Source organism: Protopterus annectens, chromosome 7.part0 (assembly GCF_019279795.1).
Source record: "Protopterus annectens isolate FY-2018-M chromosome 7.part0, PAN1.0, whole genome shotgun sequence".
Classification (NCBI taxonomy): domain Eukaryota; kingdom Metazoa; phylum Chordata; order Ceratodontiformes; family Protopteridae; genus Protopterus; species Protopterus annectens.
In genome coordinates this window covers 1,498,185,059-1,498,206,153 of record NC_056739.1, presented here as the reverse complement: position 1 = coordinate 1,498,206,153, position 21,095 = coordinate 1,498,185,059, and positions in this window count along the sequence as shown.

Genomic DNA, 21,095 nt, shown 5'->3' with positions numbered 1-21,095 from the left:
TGAAAAAAATTGTAAAAGGCAACCTGTTTAGCACAAACTATTTTAGATAGTGGTAGTATTTTTTAGGTTCTAGGTCTTAAACCCAAATTTTATAAGTCACAGTAAACACAGTCCCCCAGATTCTGCAAGCCCTGCATGGCATGCAGGACTAGCGCAGGAGCTCCAGCAGGCAATATGTCTGCTGTGCGATCCAGAAATAACCTGTAGGGACGTGCATGAGCGCTCCTGCATTAGTCCTGCACGGACTCAGACCCTGTATGCAAATTACCCCATTTGCAAGAAAAATCCATGCAAATGAGGTGAATTTGTGATCTAGGAAGCTGGAAACCAGCCTTGCAGGACTAGTGTAATCTGTAGAAATGTACTCCGCCAGTAACGGAGTACATTTCTGCAAATTACAAAACGGAGCCATGACAGCTCCAAATACAGGGTGCATATCATGTAGAAAGTGTGGCAATGGCCAACTATAAGGCCATTGGCATGGAAAACATTTGCAAAATTAAAAGAATCAACTTTTATTTTTTTTAGTCGATCTTGGCTGTTTAAGCATAGGGTAGCGGCGCGTAAACAGGATTCTGCGGAAAATAAAAAAAATAACATAAAATAAGCATTCTAACCAAAATCATTATTTTGCCATTATACTCAATTGCAGGCAGAAGACAACATGGCCAGTGAATAGTGTTCCTAAGGGGGAGGCTCAGTGTGGGACATGTAACTATGCATTAGCAGGCAATCCTATGCAAATGAGGAGAATGATACTGAATCCCAGATTTCCCCTGCATACTAGTCAGCACCCAACAGTGTAAGAGCAGGAATAGCTTGGTGCAAGCTGAGGAGTTAGCTGACATCATAGGGGGTGTGTCAGGCATACTGTAAGTGGATTGGAGCCCTGTGGCTTGGGTCTGCTCCTAGCGTAGTAGAGCTAAGCAAGGGGGTGTGTCTGAGGCTGCCTAGTACTCTTTACATTGCCTAAGTGGGAGTGTGCACCGCGCACCATGTTTTAAAGGAAAAATGAAAGTAAACCAGGAAATAGCAGTTGTGTGCACATTTGAGCACTGTGTTTGTGCGACGTACCCCCAGGCTTAAACAGGAAGGCAATGGGAAGGGAAAACAGCAGTAGGAAGGTAACCTAGGAAAACTAGCATAGCTGGCAGGTGAAATGTATCAGAATCAGCCAATTACACAGGCAGCAGACCAGCCCAGCCCAGAACACTACTATAAACTATGCAAACATCTTTCTCTCTAGTTTTTCCCATACTCTACAACACCAGTGTATACAAGCAGGGAAATGTTAACAAACAAAACAACAAAATGATAGGGGCTGCATAGCTATCATACAACAACATGTGGAAGAGGCTGAGGGTGGTGAGGATGTGACTGCTGTTGACCATCCCACAGTGAAGAGATGGAGAAGAGTGTACAGACCCAGGATAACCTACCAGGGGCTACATGAGCTGGAGATAGTGGAGCACTATAGGGTGGATAGGGACCTCTTACAGCAAATTGTTGAGCTGTGCCGGCCATGCCTGACAGACAGAACTAACAGAGGGGAACCCATCCCAGTGGATACCAAGGTATGTGTAGGCCTAAGAATACTAGCTACAGGTACCTTCCAAAGGCCAACTGGAGATATGATGGGGATCTCACAGGCATCACCATCCAGGGTACTCCACCAGTTCCTGGATGCCATGTCAGCACATGCCGGCGAGCATGTATATTTCCCCAACACCTGTGAGGTGTTGGCCAGCAATATACAACTGTTCCACCAAATAGCAGAATACCCAGAGGTAGTGAGTGCTATAGACTGCATGAACATATGCATCAAAGAACCACCCGGTGAGCGGAGTAGGGTCTACATCAACCGTAAGGGCTTCCCCTTCATCAACTGCCAGGTCATGTGAGATGCCCAGGGCATAATAATGAATGTGTGTGCTGGCTGCCCTGGACACTATCACGATTCCCACATCTGGCATCTGACACAGCTACACCAGAGATTTGCCAATGGGGACATCCCTTACGGTCACCTAGTGAGGAATGCTGGTTACGCACTGGAGCCATGGCTGATTACACCCATCAGAAATGCACACACATCTGAACAAGAACTCCATAATGAGGCACACACACAGACCAGAATTATAATAGAGCATGTGTTTGGGACACTCAAGTCATGGTTCCAGTGCCTGGACACATCCAGTGGAGCCTTGCAGTACTCACCAGCTACATGTACCCAAATTGTCATCGTATGTGCCATGCTACACAATATGATCCTGTGGAAACAGCTGCAGCAGGAACTGCACAGGGCAGGGCCACACAGCCCCCAATCATTGCCAAGGCCTACACAGGAAGAGAGTGACTCAGAGGAGGAACAACCTGAGCCTGCCCCAGTAGGCAGAAGGAGGTGTGCCCAGTATGCCCTGGCCTTGGCAAAGAGGCAACTCATAGCACATACTTTGACACAGGAGGGACACATGGAATTACAGCTCACTCTGACTCGCACATACAGTAAAAGGGATGCCAAACATGACACTACCTATGCTTAACCATGTGTAGGGAGTGTATCATGTGCATCTGACATAGGCAGCCCTGGAGCACCACCCTCAATACTGGCACACCCACAAGGTAAGTCACTCAACCTACCAATTGCTGAATGGAGTAGTATGTGTTGTTACCTATATCTATGGTATGGATGTGAGCATGCAAGGGAATCGGGTGGCTGAATGGTATGCCAGCAGATAGAAGACATCTATAGTGGCACCATGAGATCTGTAACAAATACTGGCATCACTATAGTAGCCAGTACTACACAGGACGACAATACCCACTGCAGGAAATGTGCTGGGCCACGTGTGTGTCCATATGATTCACGCATGCCAGTCAGGGAGGTTCACATACCCAACAATAGTTTCAGCCAGCAGGACAGGTGTAGACAAACACAAACAAAGGCTGTGCTATGGCCTCTGAATGATGTCTACGGGTAACTTCCTCCCAGGTCTACACAGACAGACAGACTATATCAGGTCAGTCAGTGGGATGTTAGTTCTGAAGGGTAGGAAGTCAGAAACTAATATGTAGGTCAATCAAACCTAAGACTTGTAGTACACTGATATGCCTCTAGTCAGCATGATAGGTTAGAATACAGAATGAAATATAGTACCTGACATACCAGTACAGTCATAGCAAATGTGTACAAGTGTCAGGTGTGCCCCCCCATCCTATGTAGAAACATAGTAACAGTCAGGTGTGCCCCCACACTCCTATGTAGAAACAGTCAGGTGTGCCTCTTCCCCCAATCCAGCATAGAAATGTAGTAACAGTCAGGTGTGCCCCCTCCCAACTTCTGTGGAGATATGTAGAAACAGACAAGTGTACCCCTCCCCCAATCCTGCATAGAAATGTATTAACAATCAGGTGTGCCCCCCTCCCAATCTTGTTTAGAAATGTATAAACAGTCAGGTGTGATCCCCCCACCCTACTTAGAAATGTAGTAACATTCAGGTTTTCCCCCATACCTATTTAGAAATGTAGTAACGGTCTGGTGTGCCCACCCCCAATCTGATGTACACACATCATAACATTCAGGTGTGCACCCCCACAACCCTATGTAGAAATGTAGTAATATGTATGTGCAGGTATAATACCAGTGGAGCACACATGCCCAGAGGTGGCCAAGGTAGCAGGATAGATTGTAGCATTTGCACAATATGCAGGTATGTGTGTGTTAGGTTGGTGTGCGTTTCATATTGTGCGAGACTGGTCAGTATGTATGCATGTTGAGGTAAGACCTGGTGGCCATTCCCCACTACTGCTGATGACAGGGCCAAGTCCTCACAACTGCAGTGCCAAAGACAATTCCCACCAGTATAACACATGCTAGAAGTATGCCATTGTAAATATATGGTGGTAATATGTGTCACCATCTGAAAGATTGACATGGCATGGCTGTTGGGCTAGATATACAAGCAGTACGCAGGGGAAAGTACCCCAGACATACAGTATATATTGTGTAACTGTGAAATGGACACACCCTTGGAATTGTACATACAGGTATGCATCACATTATTTGGTCCTGTATTAGGGGATACCGGTGTTGTCTGCCCGAACACTTGCAGAACACAAAAGAGATAGGACTGATGTATTGGGAAACAGATGATGTACCTGCACATGCCAGCATAACTACAATGCCCCATGCATATCTGTGTGTCAGATGCAAGCAGTGTCCATAGCACACATGCACCCAGCTTACCCAAACATCACACACAGGTACCTCTCTGTTCATGTCCCTGCTGTGGGGAATGGGTACAATATGATCCCACCTATATATGGCAATGGTGAACAAATACAGCATGCAGTGCAGGTGTCCCATGCAGGTGTGTCCCTAGCCATAGGTAGCACCTTGTCAGCATCCACACCACCTGATCAAGACTGATAGATGTCATTGGCATGAACACTTAGCACACCTACCCTGTCACCCGAGGGGAATATACTGTATGGTGGTCTGAAACTGTAGGACTGACAGAATGCAGTGGCCTGTCAAATCTGGTTTGCATCAACACCAAATGGCCCACAGACCTCTGCCAAATGCCTGTGTCTCACACATACTGCCAATGCATGTTATGTCATGGACACTCAAATAACAACATAACAAACTCCACATAAGACATATGCAAGGCCATGTGGACAGACCACAGTAACATGTCCACCATGTCCCTCTGCATGAACTGTGGACCAACACCAAAACACAGCTGTGATGGGGTGATAATCTTAGGGAAATTATCAGAGAATATTTGCATAATGTATGGAAGAGGCTAGAATAACAGAGGGGGTGAGAACATGGGCAGCATGGAATGTGCAAGGTCTGACACAAAGCTGTGTGCACACACTATCCCTGGCTGCAAACACATAAATGGGTGGCTACATACCTGCCCGTTCACCACAATAGGGGTAATGTCCTGACTCATGGCCCCTACCTGTGCAATCTGTACAGGTGTGAGGTATTGACACAGCAAGATAAGGCCATACTGTCATGTTGATGGATGTACAAGTATGGGATCCTCTGCCAGCACTGTGCCAAGGTGCTGAACTGCTTACACAGACCCAGCAGCAAGTGTCTGCAGCTCCCCCTCCAGAATGGCATAACTTACCATGAATATGTAGGCATCTGTCCACCATACCGGACACAGCTGCAGTCACCCTTGTCCCCCAAGACATCACTGTGAGCAAGAATGTCCACCTGACAGTACATGAGGACAGAAAACATCACAGTTTATAACAGTACACGTCTGAATATCTCTGCTAACAGCAGTACCATGTAGCTGAAGTAGCACAGACACAATCACCTACAGTACACACTATCCCCTGCACAGTTTTTCCCCATATTTCCAAATGATTGATGGATACCCTGCAGAAACAGTTTGCTACCTGTAGGTGTACAACACAAAGATCTGCACTGGAGTACAAACTACCTGGAATCGATCCACACATTCAATACAGAAGGTCATACTGGGCATGCTCATACACTTAAAGAAATGAAGGCAACATCAGACAACAACATACTGAAAGGTCATACTGGGTATGCTCACACACGTAAACAAATGAAGCCCATGTCTGCAAACAACAGTGGACAATACATATCTGGCAGTTACAGATGTTAGTGCATACACTCCTCAGTATGCACCAGTCATGCTTTGCACACACAGTGGATAGGAATACAGACATATATTCAAGGACAACATACTATAATAAGCCAAAAGTAGACATAAATAGATGTGTGGAAGAGAGTGACTGTGACAAGGAGCCATCCATTATGAGGTCTGTCCCACCCAGCACACAGCCAAATGGCTACAACCACATGAGGTGTAAATGTCACTCACTGTAGACATTAGCCACCGGTATCCGTCAGCATTACAGACTATGTGGTGCAAGTGCTAACTGTGCAACATGACTGTACAAGGAAGTAGTCATCTAGCAGCTGTATACATGTATCTGCAGAATATAACCCTGCGTGTGCCCGCATGTGGTGTGTCAACCTCTAGATTAATGGGTTATGGCCCATGCACACACACTGCCCTCCCCATAGGCCTACTATGAGAAGTCTGCTGAGGTCATCCACTTTGAAATACACCTTTGGGAAAGATGTAGCCCAGTAATCTCTGTGGTGCGTCCTACAACTGTGTACTGCTATAGTGTGATAAACTAGATAGGTAGGAGTTCTAATCCCAGACATGGCAACTGTGTGTGTGTGTGTCTGTCTGTGTAGAGAGCAATGTTTTTTTAGGCTAGTCACACTCACTACAATTCAAATGCCCTACTTTGGCAAGGCTGCTGATTTCATTCACTGTGAAATATACCTTTGGGAAAGGTGTAGCCCAGTAATTTCTGTGGCATGTCCTATAACTACATACTGATGTAGTGTAATAAACTAGTTAGGTAGGAGTTCTAATCTCAGATGTAGCAAGTGTGTGTTTCTGTCTGTGTAGAGAACAATGCTTTTTAGGCTAGTCACACTCACTACAATTCAATTCCATACTTTGACAAGGCTGCTGATGTCATTCACTGTGAAATACACCTTTGGGAAATGTGTAGCCCGGTAATCTCCATGGCGTGTCCTATAACTGCTTACTGCTGTAGTGTGATAAACTAGTTAGGTAGGAGCTCTAATCCCAGATGTGGCAACTGTGTGTGTGTTCCTGTGTGTCCCTGTCTGTGTAGCGAGCAATGCATTTTAGGCGAGTCACACTCAGTACAATTCAAATGCCCTACTTTGGCAAGGCTGCTGATGTCATTCACTGTGAAATACACCTTTGGGAACAATGTAGCCCAGTAATCACTGTGGCACGTCCTATAACTGTGTACTGCTGTAGTGTGATAACCAAGTTGGGTAGCAGTTCTAATCCCAGACATGGCAACTGTGTGTGTGTGTGTGTGTGTGTGTGTGTGTGTGTGTGTGTGTGTGTGTGTGTGTGTGTGTGTGTGTGTGTGTCTGTCTCTGTGTATGAAGCACTGCTTTTTAGGCTACTCATGCTCAGTACAATTCAAATGTCCTACTTTGGCAAGGCTGCTGATGTCATTCACTGTGAAATACACCTTTGGGGAAAGAATACTCTAGTAATCCCCGTGGAGTGTCTTATAACAGTGTAATGCTGTAGTGTGATGTCAAACTCTGGTAGGGGTTCTATTCCCACACATGGCAGGTGTGGATGTTTGTGTGTGTGTTTCTATGTCTATGTAGGGAGCAGTACATTTCAGGCTAGTCACATTCACTACAATTCAAAGGGCAGCCACAGTGGTGAAGTGGTTAGCGTTGCTGCCTCACAGCAAGATGTTCTCCGGTTTGATCCTCAGCTGGGGTGCCTTCTGTGCGAAGTCGGCATGTCCTCCCTGTGGTCGTGTAGGTTTCCTCTGGGTGCTCTGGTTACCTCCCACATCCCAAAGACATGCTGTAGGTGGATTGGACACTCTAAATTGGCCCTCGGTGTGAGTGCATGCATGTGTGTGCATTCTGTGGAAGGTTGGGTGCCGGGCTGGTAAAACTCGACACCGTAAAACTCCACTGCCAATCATGAGCGGACAGGTGATCCACTGTTGTGATCCCTAAATGGGAAAAGCTGAAAGAAGAAGAAGAAGACACTCACTACAATTCAAATACCCTACTTTGGCATGCCTGCTGATGTCATTCACTCTGAAATACACCTTTGGGAGTACTCCAGTAATGTCTGTGGCACATCCTCTAACTGTGTAGTACTGTAGTGTAATAAGCTAGTTAGGTAGGAGTTCTAATCCCAGACATGGCAGGTGTGTGTTTCTGTGTGTGGGTCTGTGTTTGTTATTCATATCCTGTGTGGAGGTGCCTGGGAGTGTGTAACAACTGGACTCATTGTGGAATGGGTTTTGCAAATTTCTTATATGGTAGCCCTAGTATATGTCACAATGTCCACCTTACAGGGATAATAGATGTGAAATAGCCGAGTGGCTGGGGTGCAAACCCATACCCCTTCATGTGACATCAAGGCCTGGTGAACAAAGTTAGCACCCCTTGTATTACCCAGAGAACACTCTCAACCCATGTCTCATACACACACACACACACACACACACACACACACACACACACACACACACACACACACACACTTGCCTAGGCAACAACCTCTATGCTGGTAGTACCCTGCATATTGCCCACTGATAGTAACCATGGTGTGGTTGCAGTGGGCTACAGAGGGCATGGCACCCTGTCCATCAGTCCAATAGACACATGCATGAAGACAGTGCACCTTCCCTGTGTTCCACACTGGACATCTGCAACACCTGTGGTGTCATCAAATGTGATCCACAAAGGACATACCATGCATTAAACACATGCTCTGTATGGACAGATGCCACTGATACCAAGGAATACCTGTATCATGCTATCAATGTAGGTGCAGGGTCACCCTGCTGTCCATTACCAGTTTCTGCCACATGAGGCCAGGACTGGCACATCTGATGATAACAATCTGTGTACACAACATGAGCCAGACACCCCAGGTACAGTTCCGCATGTCACTGTACACGCATGTGGGATGTGTGCACATCCCTGACACTGTCCATGTCATGGACTAAGAAACACATACATGGCAAACAATGCACAGCAATGTCCACACACAGTAGTTACCCAGGTGACTGGATGGTGAATACAATACCCACCTGTGTGGGCCAATCCAGGCACTACACCCCTGAGCCACACTGCAGACCATTGTCAGGCCCGATGCCAAGGTATACCCATCACCTAGCCTTGTATAGCTGTCTGGCACAGTCAACCACTACATACCCATAAAGCAATGCACCCATGCATGTCAGTACTGGCACCCTGTGCCTGTGTGTGTGTGGTGTATGATGCCTATGACCACATTCACACTCACTACAACACCCATTGGAATACTGAAGCATGCTGTTTGATGTCAGACACCTCCACATACCCTTTGTCATATAACCTCCGGATAACCCCTGTGGTGCATATGATACCTGCACAGTACTGTATTGTGGCAGTCTAACTAGTGAGGAGTTGTATTCCTGACCATGCCAAGTGTGTTAATGTGTGTGGGTCCATGAGATAGTGTGGCTGTGTTGACACTGACACCTGTTCTTGTGGACAGGCATGTGTACTACACCTACCATATAGCTACCATATCACTGTTGCAGATGTCACTCCCCATCACATATACATTTGGAGGGCTCCTCAACATGTAACCTATATGGTGCATCCAATAACTGCATAGATATGTGATAGCAATACATAGTCAGTGGTGCATCTAATAACTGCATAGACATGTGATAGCAATACATAGTCAGTCAGGGGTTTGATATCCTGTTACTGGTAGGTGTGTGATACAAGCATGCTTAAGTTTTACTCTCCCACCCCTCCCTGACTTGTCTTTGCCTCTGTCTGCCTTTCTCACTCCATCTCTGGTGGATGTGGAGACTTACACCTGCTTTGCTTAGGCAGCAGCATGTGTATTGTAAGTGATGCTCATGATCAGCTGATGGCCACTGCATGAATTGCAGCCCTCCTCTAGCTGATTGCATGTGGAACAGCTGTGGTAACATTCCCATAGCCAATTGCATGGAAACACACTCCACTATCTAGGAATATCATGTTAGTGTTGGGCCTTTTCATTCACTGTCAGCAGGACCTAGATCTCTTATTTGGCAAACACCATCACAGATGGATTGGGGATTTACCTCTAACACCATACACTGTGGAAACAGGCCAACACAGAGGAGGGGGATGTGTCTGCCATTAATACAGAATGTAAGTGCTGCTATACTGCATTTAGAGTAATGTTGGTTTAGCAGGGTGTGTGTGAATATGGCTGTCTTACATGTTTTAATACCTGTCATGTCAGTGCTATGTTTATGAGGAAACCCCCATCTGTAGGGTCATCTGCAGACTGGGCAGTGTGTGGTTCCTTTTGTTTCATGTGTTACCCACAGATCACCTATCTGTGAACTGCAGAAGCATAGTGTGAGGATTGCAGTCAGTACATGGTGACATCCATGAGAGTTATTGACTTCATATCCCTCATAGAACATATGTTGCAACAAACCCTGTTACAACAGTAAATGTATGAGGTTATCAAAGCAACATGTCAATGTTGGCCCTGTGTTTGTACCTCCAGCCGCAACTCTGTCAACCTTTGTACATATGTCATGCAGTAAGAAGTGCATATGTTCTGTACACCATATTTATTGACATCATATCTGATAACAAGCCAGTGAGATATCAGACTGCTACACATGTTATGTATAGTAGGGGTTATATTTGAGGACATAACCTGGGTATTGTGTGATTGTGTGTACAGTACTGAGGTCTGTGTAGTTATGGTGATTGTCAACAGTGTGTATTGTGAATATGTACCTTGGCCTGTGTACAGACTGTGGTAGATATCATTGGTCTTGGTCCTCTTCTATCTGTTACATGCTGCTCCACTGTATGTTACCCTATCAGCTTACATGTTTATAGGGCCAAACGCACACACATGTCCCATACCACGGACAGGCATCGGACCACACTGTGTAGCGGCCCAGTATATGTAGGGTTAGTGTGTGAGTGGCACATATGAGGATGGTGTTGATCAGATAGTCCATATACTGTAATATTACGCCAGCTTACCATATGTGGCTGTGGCTGTGTTCACACTGGTTGTGGTTATGCACTTTCACACAGGTGTCTGTTACTCTGTGCTGTGACATGCCTGTAGAGCCTGCTATATATGCAGGTAGATGTGTATTCCCCATAGGAAATGTAGGCCAGCATTGTAGCAGTCTGCCTGTAGCCTGCACAATGCTTTGTTACATGCCTAGCAGTTTAGTGTACTTACCCAGTGAGATGTTATGTCCAGATACTTGACAGATGTACATCTGCCAGGCCACCATAACAGTCTTGTATGTCAGACAAAGCAGTGGGATGCTGTACAGATGTATGTCACTAACTAGTGGGTAGTATGTGACCATGGCACCTCTGTAACAGTGGTTATTATGTGTCAGGACAGATAGGGGTGTGTGAATGCATAACCTATGGGGGAAAATTTATACCAGTATTTACGTGATATACCCATCTACATGGTTTTTAACATCCACATTGTCAGGCTTGGTCCACATGTCTTGCACTAAGGGGTTCTGTGTATACCTCTGGACTGACATGAGTGTGTCAGACTGTCCACACATATTGGCCATATCTCTGCTGTAGTCCACAGGATCATTACTGTGCTAGCAGTGGTACTGTACTATGATGTCCTTAGGATGTCTGTCAGCAGCCAATGGCACACATGTTAAAAGCAGATGTGACCTCCAACACACAACATGTCTGTAAAGACAATCCCTATTACAGTAGCAATAGTCTACAAATATACCTGCAATACATACCTGACATCCCCTTGCACTAAGCAGTTGGCACTATTGGGGCTGAGGTAGGGCTCCACTCCATGTTCAGGACATATGGTGAAGATATATGTATATATAATTATCCATATATCTATATCGATATATACACATAGACATATTGACATACATAGATGTATATGTATATGTATATATATATATATATATATATATATATATATATATATATATATATATATACATATAATCACTCAGAGATATACATATACAGAGCAATATATATGTCTACACATATAAATATAGAGATACATATGCACATATATGTATGGCTATCTACATATATATTGGCAGTAATAGGTATATCAGAATAGATATGTATGCACATATAGTTAAAGATATCTACATATATATCCACATAAATAGGCATATCTGTACACATAGGATGTGTATACATATATAGCTATATATATATATATATATATATATATATATATATATATATATATATATATATATACATACGAAGAGATGTATACATGGCCATATATGTGTTGCACTATATAGATGTATATACAGACATATGTATGAGTATATATGTGTATGTACATGTAGACATATATCGACCTATTATATGTATATATCCATATTCCTGTCATGTGTAAACCTCATGGTTGTGTATAACCCACCCAGATGTATCTCACCGTATGTATCTGCTATGTGTATGTTATGATAAAACAACATATGTGATGCAACAGTCATATTAATAACAAGTACTACACAATTGTGGAAGTAAAGGCAATTGTTCAATACTACTCAATATGTGTACTGAATGATATATTGGTAAAACAACACCTGTCTTCACAGTGGTCATGGTGTAGTAGTTAAATGCTGTGACTATAGTGTACAGGGTTCAAGGGCTGTTCATTTTGCTGCTGGGCAGAACACGGGTCATTGGATAAAGAATGATCAAGGCACTTTTAAGCAGTTGTAAGTGGGTTTGCATGGGTTTGCATGGGTTTGCACGAAGGTAAGCATTGCTAACGTCTGGTTACAGTTTCTTATACTCAGCTTCTTAATTGCTTAACCTGTATAGGCATTACTTACCCCCATGCAAACAAGCTTAAACCTGCTTACTGCTGCTTAAAAGTGCTTACTCCCGCTTACCCCTCGCTAATTTCTTTAAAAGAAAAGAAAAAAAAGGTTTGATAGGAAAGTAGTGAAAAAAGGGCACAAAGAGGGAAAGACAGTGGGGAAAACAGCTAGGGATGTGCAGGAGAGTGCAGGGAAGGTCCATAGCTGCCCATTTCTTCTACAGCAACAGCTGTGCATATACACTGAATTTGGAGGTAGATTTGGACACTCAAACCCCTGAGAGAGGGGTGAGGACAACAATAATATGTTGTGATGCCACTTAGACCAGATTACATGTGTCCAGTGGACACGTGTGCGAAATGGACATCTATGTATGGAGCGATATTTCTTTGGGGAACAGATTGCCCATTTTTTTTTCAGTTGAGAGTGGGATATTGGGGAGGGATAGTAGGTATATTTGGAGAGGTAGGTTAGGTAGGTTAACAGAAAAGATAAATAAGATGCATACAGGGGTGGTATATTATCTATTTATTTATTTTATTTTACATTTGTTGACTGGGCTAGTCTAACTGGATATATGTCAATTTTCAGTAGAGGTCCGGGGAGAAAAGCTCCAAGCATAGGCAGTGACATAACATACATTATATGCAGTAGTAACATGATTTGCAGTACATTATTTAGATTATACATAAAAAACTTATACAGGGTTATACATAAAAAAACTTATACAGAATCCTTTAGTAAGGCTTAGGCTAAGATCTAATACAGAAAACAAACATAATATAAAATTAGTTTTTTTTTTTGCCTGGTTTACAGATGTACAAACTTATGTTTACATCTAGTGTAGAGGAGGGCTAGCACTTTTAGAGTAAGTAAACTCTTATAGAGTTTTAAGAAGGAAATCTCGTTAAATACTATTTAGAGGTTAGCTTACTAGTTAACACCGGTAGGCATCAGACCGACAGAGCAGAGAAGTATAGGGAGAACAGGATGGGGAATGAGATATTAGTCAGGGTTAGAGCAGGGACATAGCCAGTGTGTTTTAAGATATTCTTTAAGATATTTTTTGAAAAGCAATGTGGAAGATAGAGTTGAGAGTTCATTTGGAAGCTGGTTCCAGGTTTTTCCCACTGTGTTAGTGAATAGTGAGTCCCCAGCCTTGTTGTTTGATTTAATAGTGAAAACTTGGAGCTTATTAGCTGAGCATAGTGCTGCAAGATTTTTGTATGGGGTAATCAGATTATTGAGGATTGGTGTATTCTTAGGGTGGTAAAGGATCTTTTGGGTGATAATAAGTTGTTGACAAAGTAGTTGGTTCTGCAGTTCTAACCATCCCAGTTGTTTGAGGTTGTGGCAGTGGTGGCTTCTAAATGGGGCGCCAGTAGCAAATCTGGTAATGTTTTTATAGCTGGTTGTGAGTTTGCTAAGGTTATTTTTAGATAGATTGGTATAAATGGCAGAGGTATAGAACAGGGTAGAGATAAGGTAGGTCTGGGCAATAGTAGATCTAGCTAATGGTGTAAGGAAGGATTGATTCTATAAAGGGAGCCTAGTTTTTTGTTGACAAATTTTACAGTAGTATTAATAGGGTCTATATCAGATCTACATCAAAGCGGCAGAATTTCAAATGATCTAATATCGAACCCACTATTGCGAACGCTGAAAACAGCAAAGCTGCACAAAACTGAATTATTTCCTAGGGAAAGAATTCGGTTGGCCGTTGTTGTGGCTTAGCTGTTTTCAGTGATGCGGTGGAAAGTTACAGGTTGGGTTAAGGTAAGTGTGTGATTGTGCAGACGTTTGGGTTAGGGCACAGGTTGGGTGAGTTAGGGTTAGGGCGTGGATCAGGTAAGTGTGCGATTGTGACAGAATTTGGGGTTAGGGGCGGGTTAAGTGAGTTAGGGTTAGGGCGCAGATGAGGTGAGTATGGGATAGTGACGGACCTTAGTGTTAGGGTCTGGGTTAAGGTAAGTGGATAGATAGCAGTGTATGTGCAGTGTAGTGTAGAGTTAGATGTAACTTTTAAATGTATGTGTGTGGATTGCTGCTTTTAAGTGTGCTTGTGATGTGTGTGTGTTTCTCAGAACAGCAAATTTTTTCCATGGGAAAAAATTCGCTGTTTTGAGGTTTCAATATTGTTAGGGTTCGGGTTTTGCATTTCGACGTTAAGGCATTCAATAATAAGCCATTTCGATTATCTGATATAGACACGTATTAATATGATCATCATTGCTGAGGTTGTGGTCTACTGTAATTCCTAGGAGTCGGGTTGTAGTGTCTGGAGATATGCTAGTTCCATTGTTAGAGGTTACTGTGAAGTGAATTTGTGGTGACTTTTGGGTAGGAGCAAATAGCAATAATTCTGTTTTTTTGGGGGGCTCAGGAGGAGGCAATGTTGCATGAACCAATTTTCAACAATATTAAATTCTGTTTGGGTGAGGGTCTGGAGTGACGTTATGGACTTAGCAGAACATATTAAAGTAGAATCATCTGCATATTGTATGCAGGTGGCTTGTGGAATTTTGGCATTTAGATCATTAATAAAAATTGAAAAGAGAAGAGGGCCTAAAATAGAGCCTTGAGGTACTCCAATGTGAACAGAGAGGGATTTAGATAGATTGTTATCCCAGTGCACTGCTTGCTGTCTGTTTTCTAAATAGGATTTAAACCAAAGTAAAGCCTGTGGGTCAGGTGATAGGGCTTTTAGTATATCAATAAGTAGGTGATGGTTAACCATGTCAAAGGCTTTTGAAAGGTCAATAAATAGTGCAGAGGAAAGAGAGTTACTGTTACAATTTTTGTTTATACATGTGGGAGGGTAAACACCTTGATGGGGAGGGGTTTGGGAAATTGGAAGCCCATGAGCCCCCTAGTGGAAACAGTGGGACTGAGATCCCCAGCCATGGGCAGTCAGCACTGCACCTAAACAACCCCGAAGGTAGCTGTGCTGGGGCCTGAGCCACAGAGCCAGGCCAACCCTTTAGTCATGACACGTGACCTTCAAGCTGGCGTAGAAGATCTCCAAACTGCTGATCAAGCTCTCTACTCACCACGACCTGGACCTGGCAACAGGTGACAAATTCCTGTCCAGGCTCGCTCCCAGGGGGAGTGAGCCCCATCCCCTGAGGTGGTTCCACCCGAAGTTGGTGCAGGACCAATGGATGAGGAGGTCTCGGGTTGGGTCCCAGACCTGCTGATGCCCGGTGCCATGGCCAGCTGAGGTGGGACAGGTGGGTCCGCTGGGACCCACATTCCCATACATGCTATGGTATTTATGGTGTATCAACATATGTGGGTTAGTAATAGTCAACACATTCCAGGGTTAGGTATAACAGCATGCATAGATATTCCCATTAACTCAGACACCAGATATGGAACAGTTGCATAGTAAACAGAACACATGCATATATGGGGCCACAGTGGTAATAACAACAGCTTGCAGGTACGTTGATGGCACCATGCCACCAATGTTGGAGTATTTCAACATAGCACATGCATAGAAGTATATTTAAATAATTATCAGCCAATAGTATATATGTCCAACATAACTTTGGAGTCATCACATACCAGTTGAGGTGGGTATGTAGTGTATTGTTGGAGATATGGTGGGGGGAGATGTCAATTAACAACTAGTATATTCCTGTAGTTCACATTACTTTCCTAGTCAGTGCTGTTATCTGTACCTTACAAGTAATACTACACTACCCTATCACCTTAGTTTGGACAGTGATATGGCTGTCGCCATCTTTATACATGAACTGATTTTAGCTGCAGTATACACCTCTTACTTGGTATACCTGTGGAGGAAATGTTTGTTAACACTAACTAACTGTTTCTACACATACTCCCATATTCAAGGTTGATGTTATGCACATACCTGTCCATCTCTTTTTGCACAGACTCTGGCCATGTCTTGACCACATGCAGGTGAACCAGGACATATTTAGACTATTGCCATCTTCAACCTTTACTGACTTACAACAATCTTACACAGGATTTCCTACACAGTTATATTATGTAACACAGTACGGGTGACTGTGATCAGTGATACCTTATTATTCAGAGCAACTGCAACACTCACAGTTCCATACAATACCAGAGTAAACAGTACCAGTACAGGGTATCAAGTTTTTATTTCTTGGCACAATGTTTGTAGCTAACGTACCTGTGGGGGCAATGTTTGTTGTTACTACCTGAATGTTGCCACAAAAAGTACCAGATTTCACATTAGTATTATGCACATACATCTCACTCTGTTACTGTACACACTCTGGTCACAGCTTGACAACATGGGGGTATAGATAGGACATACTTGGCTTATTACTCTCATAACAGTTTCAGGAGTTGCTAGAGTGACAGGTTTGTTCTCATAGATGTGTGACAATCAGTTGTATTTCCTGTTTGCTGCCTAAACATCTGGGAGCATCCCACTGACTTCCCAGGGAGAAAGGGTGACAGGCAGCAGATATGGGCCAATTTACTGGACATTCTGGACATATCTGTACAGTTGTGGAGTATGATTCTGTATGCAGACTACTACCAATCCCAGGATTCAAACCATGGCTGTGTGTGCTAAAAATAAAGCAGTTCACATCTCAGTTGCATGTGCTATTTGGATTTTTTTGTTTGCCTTTTCACTGTTTTCTGTCTATGTGCCTCTCAGTTGTACTGAGTGACCTCTGGGGATTACACCAGTCATATACAGACATTCATACACATTCTATTTATGTTGCACAGTGTGGGTAACAGTGCTTAATACCACAGTACTATTAAGTGATTGCAAATCTACATTACCATATAATACCAGAGTATGCACATGCAGTTCAGCAGTTAGACCTTTATTGTCAGACTATTATGCTTTTATTTACATACAAACTATATAGACTCTTTCTGCCATATTCTCCGGTGTATGCAGTACTTGCCTTAAACAATACAGGTTTTATATGGGCAATTGATTTAATAATACTTTTAGATTTATTTCCTATGACAGTACATGCAAGAGTATTACTAACCTGCCTCGCGAGGCAACCTCTCCTGGCGACAGCCTTGGGTCTCCTGGTTTGTGGCCCGCTCACTTGCTGCTGTGAAGGACATAAGAGGAATATTTAGCCATACCTATCCATAATATACATGAGCTGGCAATTATTAAACAGGTAGTGGAGTGATACTTGCACACAGCTGGCACCTCCCATGTCATCCTAGCCTCTTGGATCTACTGATCTAAGAGATCCCCCTTTCACCACTTCAGGTTGGCATAGTGATGCCTGACCTGCTCACCAGTTTGGGGTATGCCAGTGGCACTAGTGAGGTCACAGGCGAGACTGTCCCAGGCTTCTGCCTTATATTGGGAATCCTGTTACTAGCCCTGCAGCAGTCTCTGCTCATGGTCTTTGACAAGAAGTCCTGCCAAGACTCTGGACTCCTGGATGACCCAGCGCTGCACCCGGAAGCACACTTACTCTCCACTTTCTGCCATGGTGCCTGCAAGGGGAAGCTACAACCAGTTCTGAGATGTATTCCCACCTGTTGGGTTTAAGTAGGGCTGAATTCCCGCACTTTGCCATGATTGGTCAGTTTTGAAAAGGCTAAGCTATGGGCATACCTGCTTGCCTAAGGTTGACATTGTTTAAAGGGGTATACTACTGGGCACATTGAGTTAGCTGGCCTAGACATTGCTTATACCTCCTAAGCTGGCCTGAGCAATGCTTAGCGTTGCTTAAAATTGACTTTGGATTATATTTGCTTTTTGGCATTGATTTATTATTCATTACATCTTATATATATGTCTGGTATCCATGATTCATGTGTACATACACTGTATGCGGTCCTTGTGTTTAGTAGGAGACTTCAACACTCTATTACATTTACACCTGATAACTGGCCTTACTTCAGTACTCCAGTTCACATATTTATGTTATGTAGTAGGTTATAGAACATATGACTGTATACTGATTCTGTTCACATGTTCAGTTTGATTTTACTATAGTGAGGGTTTGTTTGGTGATGCCTCGATGTTATATACTGCTGTTATGGCTTGGTGGTTTACTACTGTGACTATAGTGTATGGGGTCCTGGGTTCAAGACCAGCAAAGCTGTCCATTTTGTTGCTGGGCAGAACAGCGACTGTTGGATACAGAGTGATTAAGGTACTTTTAAGCACCTGTAAGCGGGTTTGCATGGGTTTGTGCAAGGGTAAGCTATGCTAACCTTCGGTGAAATATGCTTACAGTGAGTTACCTTCAATATTGCTTAACCTGTGTGCGCATTACTTACACCCACACAAATGGGCTTAAACCCGCTTACTAGTGCTTACATATGCTTACTCCTGCTTACTACTGCTGAATACTGCTCACACTTGCTTACTATCGCTTACTCCCTCTTACCACTGCACTAATTTAGACAGTAATGTCTAATGGTTCTTGAGAAGGTGGGGGATTTGGAAGCTGTATGGAGTTATCATTCATTACACATTAAACCTTCCATTTGTATCCATGATTCCTGTGTACATATACTGTATGGGGCACATGTGATTATCTGTGGACTTTGCAACATTATGACGCTGACACTTCGCATCTGCATTTAATGCAGTGCTCCAGTTCACAAATATATGTTATTTAGTAGGTTATGCAACTAAAATATTGGTCATAACGTGACTTGACATGGAAAATAGAATGTGTTGGAGTGGGACTCGAACCAGGAATGCCTACTCGTAAGGCGAATGCTCTTCCCACTACACTATTACTATACTGCTTCATTTACATATATCTTTCTTGTTATCCTCTTCTGCCATTTAAGCTGCATTAACCATAGCTAAGCGATGGGCAATCCAGTGCACCTACGGTTAGATTTAATCAGATTCATAAAAAAATGGTATGTTTATTTTGTTTGTATTTACTATTGATTTTGTACATGTGGGGGGGGGGTGCTGCTGGGGGTATGCGGACACCTATGAGTGGTCTCGCTCATTGTTTTGGCCTTTCTGCTGTTCTTCATTGCGAGGGCATATATAGTCTGACAGCTCTGCTCTCAGACACGCCCCCTGGACTCTTACATGCTTCGTGCAAGATTTGGAGCTCAGGCAACGTGCCTTCATTAATATGCATGGCGCGCTGCCATCCTGCTCCTAAATGGCCGCTTCCATGCAAGACTAAGCTAATCCTGCACGGAAGATTAGTAAATTCAGGGGAGTGACTATTACATTTGTAATATTTTATAAACAACTTACAATATCTCAGCAACCACTCAGGTAACACATATACTGTCAGCAGCATTTTATTCATCTAGCTGATAGCTTTCATATGAGGCTAAGGAGCTCTGTCTGTGCTACTTGGTTGTTGACATATTTAAAAAAATGTGAAAATTATATCTATATAAATCAATATAATAAAACAACAGTTAATATCTATTTATCTGCACTAGACAGAGGTCAAATATTAATGCAGCTGAGTTTGCCATTGTATAAGCTTTAAGATGAAATATTTTAAAACCTTGTACATAGCATGTTTTTGGAATTATTGATGCAAATATGAGCAAGCGATATTTGACACCTAGAGGAGTCAGTAGGAGCTAACTGCAGATGCACCTGGAGGCATCACTCAGATGTTATGAGTTGATGTGCATTGTTTAAAGGTGAGAACATCATAATTCTATTACTAGTAAGAAAGCAGATACTTGTGAACTTTTGTCAGCTCATTTGGGAATATCTATGTGTAAGGAATGGACTCAGACTGATATAACAGCACAAACAAAGCAAATGGTGATGAGCTGCTTACTATGTACCATGCACAGAAATCGAAGTTAGAAGGAGGAACTGCTGCTCCATCAGTTTCCAGCTTAACCTTCACCAAAATTTGTCGTGGCCTTGTTTCAACACAAGTATCTGTTATTAATCAAAATATTCAGAAATTGTGCAACAGAGATATAATACAGCATTTAGTAAGATAAGTCTGCTTAAACTGGCCCTAGATATAAAACTGATATCAGACAGTAGTCTACAACCTGTTAGCATAGATTTAAAGTATTTTTTCAAAAGCCTTTGAGTTTTAGCATATTAGTACAAATCAAAGGTATATTTAATCTCATGGGCAAGCAGAATGCACAATCAAACCTATGAGAAAATACGATAAAAATGTGATGTTTCATAACAGTGGGCATTCATACTGCACTGTTAGACTACAGAAATATACTTTGCTAGCTGTAGGTCTAACCCCTTCATAATTATTGATGGGAAGAAAGCCAAGACTGATTTTGTTAGTCCTGCACTGGTTTGAAGTCCTGGAAATCCTGGTGCAATTAGTGCAGGCTATGTGCAAGGACCCAATGACACAATAATAAAAACTGTTTGGACTCACAGAGGAGTTCTCAGTGGGAATGGGATCACAGATCATAGGATTATAAGTAATTACTAAATTAATGACCCCAAAGTGGGGGGGGGGTAAGCCTAGCCATGCTTCCCAAAGGTGAGGATCAAACTCTATACTTTTCATCTGTAAGGTAAAAACCTTAACTATTAGGCCAAACCCCAAACCCAATGAGTTACCATGCATACTGGCTATGGACTACATTAGCAAACAGGTTGGAGGAGCACATATTAAAAAAGCTGCTGTATGCAGATGATATGGCAATAC